Genomic DNA, 6,000 nt, shown 5'->3' with positions numbered 1-6,000 from the left:
CCATTTTATTGGCCCAACGTCTTCATCTACTCCCCTACACAATATGCCAGTTTCATGGACAAATTATTGAACCTGTGGGAGACATCAGTAGGAGAGCAGACAAACCTGTTGCAAACATGTGTGGCCACAACATAGCGGAAGTGCCAGATGCCACCGTTTTCAGAGTATAGATATTGTTCGACCATCCCCCAGAAAAGGTGACTTTGACAAAAGAAGGTAATTAGTATATTAGAGAAATTCATAAATTTGCAATTCCTGGAAGACTTGAAAACAAGTTCATTTTTAAACAGAAGGTATTAATCCATGTGTTACAAAAGTAAACATACCCTATATAATGAAACTACTCTGATATTACTCATTGCATAAAAAGGGCTCATACATACCGCATTTGTGTATTAAACCTCTTGAATCTTTGAGTTGTATGAAGCCATAATATAGTACCAAGAAAAACCCTTCTTTATCGCCATGTATCTCTAATTTCTAACAATATCAGATTCATGCCCTGTATGACAAATGCGACAAAGTATGTGCTATCAGGTGTGTTACTGAAGTATCTTCTGCATGTTGTGTACAGGGACACTGGGTGCTCCAGCGCAGGCTCCATGCAAACATCTCTGCTATGTGTTTGAGGTGTTTGAGGAAGGATAATGTATGGTTAAAGATTTTTTTTGTTCTATTTCATTCTTTATGGCATCTGGATGTTTTAGTTCTACTCATGGAAACTGGAATGAAGAAAGGGCATACTCAGAAGCCTCTAAAACTTTGTTCGGAACATGAAGTAAGTCTTTTCTATTTTTATGTATTTTCATATAATTTATAATTATATCACATAACCCTCTGATTTAATCTACATCTGCTCTAATATAAATAGGGGATAAAACAATGGGAGCCTTTTTGTTTCAAAGTCCTTTCAAGGTCACTCAGGGTATGTGCCAGTAGAACAGACTGCTGTAAACTTTTATGATTTTTCTCAAGCTGTTAAAGGTGAAAACTACTGAATATCCATTTATCAGAAATCTCATGGATTCTTTCACAATTATGCTAATTTGACAAGCTTTTTTAATATATCTTAAAAGTGGCTGTTGTCTCAGTACACGTATTGATAACATAGTGCTAGGATATGCGACCATTTTCTGTCGGCTCTTGTTCAGTGTTTTATATAGGATCCAGTACCATCTGAAAGAGAGGAAACATAAATTCTTTATTAGGGACCTACAAGAATTTTGAGATAATAAAGCCTATCTGGTCTCAAATTCTAAACCATTCAGACCTCAGGAGACAGATATATCCTCCTCTGAGGCTGAACACTCAGACTCAGAAACCAGATTTAAAAACAAAAGGGGGAAAACAAGAGGAAGAGGAAGAACATGCGGAGGCAGAGGGGCCAATAGGGGCTCACCACAAGGAGAGCGTTATTTAGATCTAGGCTACCCATTCAGGAACAGGTTCAACTCCCGGAACCCCACATAGGAAGCAAGGTAATTAATCTGTCATCTAGGCCACTGAGCAAAGAGCAGATGGCGGTTCTGAGTAAAGGCATGTCATTTGTCCCCACCACTGATTTTGAGAGTTTCGAGGCAATAAAGGATCTAAATCTGTTTGCTCGCCGTCTCAAGTGGAAAAAACATTTTATCAGTCAAAAAAAAAAATGTTGCACTGAGTTAGGCATTGATGAAGATCTACTCAGCGATGTTAGATTTTCATTTCATTTGGGAGACCCCAACCCAAATGAACTGGGAGAGGGACCCTTCACGGCCTGAAAAATGAGAGTAAATGGATGCCACCTGTAACCAACGATACAGGCACTGTGGATGTATTTGTGAATTTGGTTTCCAACGAGATTATGGAACTTGAAAAAAAAAAAAGGAGCATGTACAATCTGACCAAAAAGGAGATTGTGAACTTGAAAGAGACAACGTGAGGATTATTAAACCCTCCGATAAGGGGGGTAACATAGTGGCCATGGATGTCACTTAGTACAGGAAACTATGCTATTCTCTTTTGAATATAGATACAGCTTATGAAAAACTTGACCATAATCCCACAGACCAGTACCATAGGGAGCTGAGGGACCTGGTAATGGAGGCATCCCATAAAAAAGTAATTGATACTGAGGAGAGAGACTTCCTTATACCAACTCATCCAGTGGTGGCTATGTTCTATTGCTTGCCCAAAATCCATAAGGGTATTAATCCCCTTAAAGGGAGACCCATTGTATCCGGAATTGACAGTTTCACTCAAAATCTGGGCCTATACATCGATAGAATCCTCAGGCCATTTGTTGTATCTTTGAGCTCGTACACAGGGGACACGACAGACCTCCTCCTCAAGCTCGATGAGATTGTTCTAGACAGGGATAGTGTTATGTTATATTTTAATATTATATATATTATATATTTTATATATATTATATGTTATATATTATATAATATAATTAATAATATATAATAAATAATATAATAATAATATAATATAATATAATATATATTATATATAATATAATATATAATAATATAAATAATAATATAATAAATAATATATTATATAATATATGTTATATATTAATAGTGTTATGTTCTATTGATATTGAAGCACTGTATTGTTCAATCCCTTACGATAAAGGTATTATGGCTGTGGACTACTACCTAAGCACACGAGGACATCAATATGGCGACCATAGTAAATTTGTCACTCAGGCATTTAAATTTTGCCTGACCAGGAACTACTTTCTTTTTGACAATAAGTACTTCCACCAGCTCAGGGGTACAGCGATGGGAAGCCCTTGTGCTCCCTCGTACGCTAACTTGCTCCTGGGCGGGTGGGAGGAAAATGTCATTTTTGGGGATACTATGCACGTAGCCGAGGACAGTATCATCTTATGGCTACGATACATAGATGACGTGTTTATCTGGAAAGGCGATGAGGAGAGTTTTCACACGTTCGTCACAGGACTAAATAAGAATGACTTTGGCCTACGTTTTACTTTTGGGTTAAATGCCTCTAGACTGGCCAACTTATCACAAGTACCTACCTAAAGCCAACTGCGTCCAATTCCCTTTTGAGGTGTGAATCGAACCATCCTCTCCCCCTCAAAAGATGCATCCCTAAGGGCCAATATCTCCGTATATAGGAACTGCTCAGACCGCTACTTATACACAAAATAAGCAGACGATCTAAGGACAGGATTTCACGAGCAAGGGTACCCTGATAGTGTTCTGAAAGAGGCTCATACTTCAGCATTATCAAGGGATAGGAGGCATTTATTGATCTCAGCTGAAAAGAAGGAAAATAATGTGATTAGGTTCATCACCAAATACACTAATGGAGCGAGGGATCTAAGAGAGATCCTACAGCGCCACTGGTCCATCCTTCAAATGGACAATGCTCTGAAAGAGATCGTTACAGTATCACCACAGATCACTTTCAGGAGAAGATGATCTATAAAAGATAGGGTGGTCCACAGCCATTTTACCCCCCCCTCCGCAGACTACTAACTCCACCTGGCTAGGTGGTAAGACTAAGGATTGCTATAGATGTGGGAGTTGTAAGTATTGTAGGTCCATTAGTCAAGGGAAAGAGTTCTCGAGTAATGTGACAGGGAAAAAAAATGCCATATGCCAGTTCATCAACTGCAAGACCTGAGGAGTTGTTTACAAAATGACGTGTACGTGTGGCATTGAATATGTAGGCAAGACCAGCCGGGAACTAAGAAGAAGAGTAGGGGAGCATCACAGGGATACCATCAACAAAGAGAGATACCCCAGTGGCGAACCACATCAATAGACTGCACAATGGTGACCTTTGAGGAGTGAAGTTTATGGGAATTGACAAGATTCCTCAGTCCCAAAGAGGAGGTAACTGGGATAAACTTATCTTGCAGAGGGAATGTACGTGGATCTTTCGAATACAAACCATTAGCCCAAAGGGCTTCAACGAGCATCTTAACTTTTCTTCCTTCTTATGAGCATAGATGGCTAACAGGGACTCTAGAAACAGGGGTAGCCACCGTCGAGTGGGGGTGCCACTGCGCAGGATCTAGGCTGCCAACCTCCACGGTAGGTAGGGCGTAAACAGATAGGGCCCTATAGGGACAGTTTGCAGTTTCACCCTTTTTCAATCCTTCCGAGTTGGGAGGTGGTCTGTCGTGTCCCAATAGGTCTCCATTTCAAGGGTCACTTGGCTCTGATTGTACATGAATCGTTGTCTCTTTATGAATATCGACATAAAAACCCCCAAAAAGCATTGTAGATGATGTGTATTTGAATAGGCGTGGTGACATCAATTTAGAATTATTAAAGTAGCCGGGATCTTTTTAGGCGTAAATCAAGTAGGGATTCTAGTAAACCTGTACATATTATCCTTTGAATAGGGCAGCTTCTATGGTGGTGGAAAGAGAAGTATCCACCTAGATGATTTTGAAAATATGCGACAGAGCGATTTGTATGCTCGTTGCAGTATGTAATGTACCGCTGTGGATCACATGATCCTGAAACCGGACATTGCATCAGCGGGCCAGCACATCACCTTGTGCGTATAAGCAACCGGAGATGACGTGAGCGTGTCAACTTTCACTGCTTGCGGCCCAAGATCCAGATGTGACCCCGGTGCAAACATCATGTTACTCAGGTATGCCGGAAGTCGGAAGTAATTTACCGGCATCCGGAACCATGCGCCCTGGAGATATGGATTTAGTCTATTTAAGGCAAGTAGAGAGGCGACTAGCTTAGCAATGCTCGCTCACTTTAGAATGGATGTCGCTACTCCTCTGATGATTTGAAAGCTGAAACATGTTGGGAGACATCAGTCTTTGAAAGGATGAGACGGTGTGATAACACAGATCATTACCTGTTATTAAATCCTGGACACTCTGAGAAGGCACCGCTTGAGTACTTGGTCCCGTAGATGAGTATAAATGTTTTTTTGTAAAAAAAATACCTATTTGAGTCACTTACTGAACATATGCCATTACTTTTAGCCCCTGATGGGAGGCATATATGTATTCTGGTGAAATCTTTGTGTAAAACACCATGATATGGAGAACTTTGCTTAGTCTCCGAGCTTGCTGTTAGGCTGTACCACCACTTGATAGTTATGATAAACAGAAGTTATGTCTGATGATCATGTTTGATACCAGCAACTAGGACAATAATTATAGCCTCTGTTATAATCAGATGGATTGCTTTGAGACTTCTGGATAGTTTGGGGGTCTTTTTTGCGACACAAGAGTAAAAGGCAAAAAATATAAAAATTTTCATAGGCATTTTTTTCTTTGAGGTATAACCAGTCACGGTAGGGTCCAATACGGAGAATTTATCAATCTGGCAGAACTGATATATCTAACCCCCATATTTGATAGGGATAGTGAGACTATATTACATAGCTGTAAAAACTTCCTCTGAGAGATTGATATAAGTGGTGCGTACAATTGTTGTCGGTCTGTTTTTACTTGCACTATGTGGTCTAAGCACAAGCACTTTTGGCGTGTTTTGCACTTTATAGGTTTTTAATGAATAGATTAAAAGTTAAGATTTATGAATATACTTCTGACCAGCTGAAAACTATAGATTATAGGTTGGATTTTTGTCCTTGCTTAATCAGTGTTTTATATAGGCTGCATGGGCAGTCCATTGTAGTCTATAGCCAATCATGTGACTTTGGAGAATCCAAGTAAAATGCCCTCAAAGTCAGTAGAATAACCCCTTTAAGGCTTTTTCTCATGAGCATAATGATGTTCATGTATTTGGGCTTTGCAGATTTACATATGCAGTAAGCACTACCTTACTTTGTTTTATGATGACTAATTTCCCCTTTTAAAGGGACTCTGTCACCTGAATTTGGAGGGAACAATCTTCAGCCATAGGGGCGGGGTTTTTGGTGTTTGATTCACCCTTTCCTTACCCGCTGGCTGCATGCTGGCTGCAATATTGGATTGAAGTTCATTCTCTGTCCTCCGTAGTACACGCCTGCGCTGTGCAATCTTGCCTTGCGCAGGCATGTACT

The 6,000-nt window shown here is 40.0% G+C and overlaps 1 long non-coding RNA gene across 1 annotated transcript in view; it reads left to right on the top strand.

Annotated features, from left to right (window-relative positions):
• Positions 1-743: 743 nt before the first annotated feature.
• Positions 744-6,000, top strand: part of LOC138680852 (uncharacterized) — a 440,803-nt gene continuing 435,546 nt past the window's right edge. Inside the window, exon 1 of the long non-coding RNA XR_011321811.1 lies at positions 744-778. This is a non-coding gene — a long non-coding RNA (uncharacterized lncRNA). The remainder of the gene's footprint in view (positions 779-6,000) is intronic.

The sequence above is a fragment of the Ranitomeya imitator genome, chromosome 5 (genome assembly GCF_032444005.1).
Source record: "Ranitomeya imitator isolate aRanImi1 chromosome 5, aRanImi1.pri, whole genome shotgun sequence".
NCBI lineage: Eukaryota > Metazoa > Chordata > Amphibia > Anura > Dendrobatidae > Ranitomeya > Ranitomeya imitator.
The sequence above is the reverse complement of the archived record's forward strand: the minus strand, read 5'-3'. Positions and strand labels throughout refer to the sequence as shown.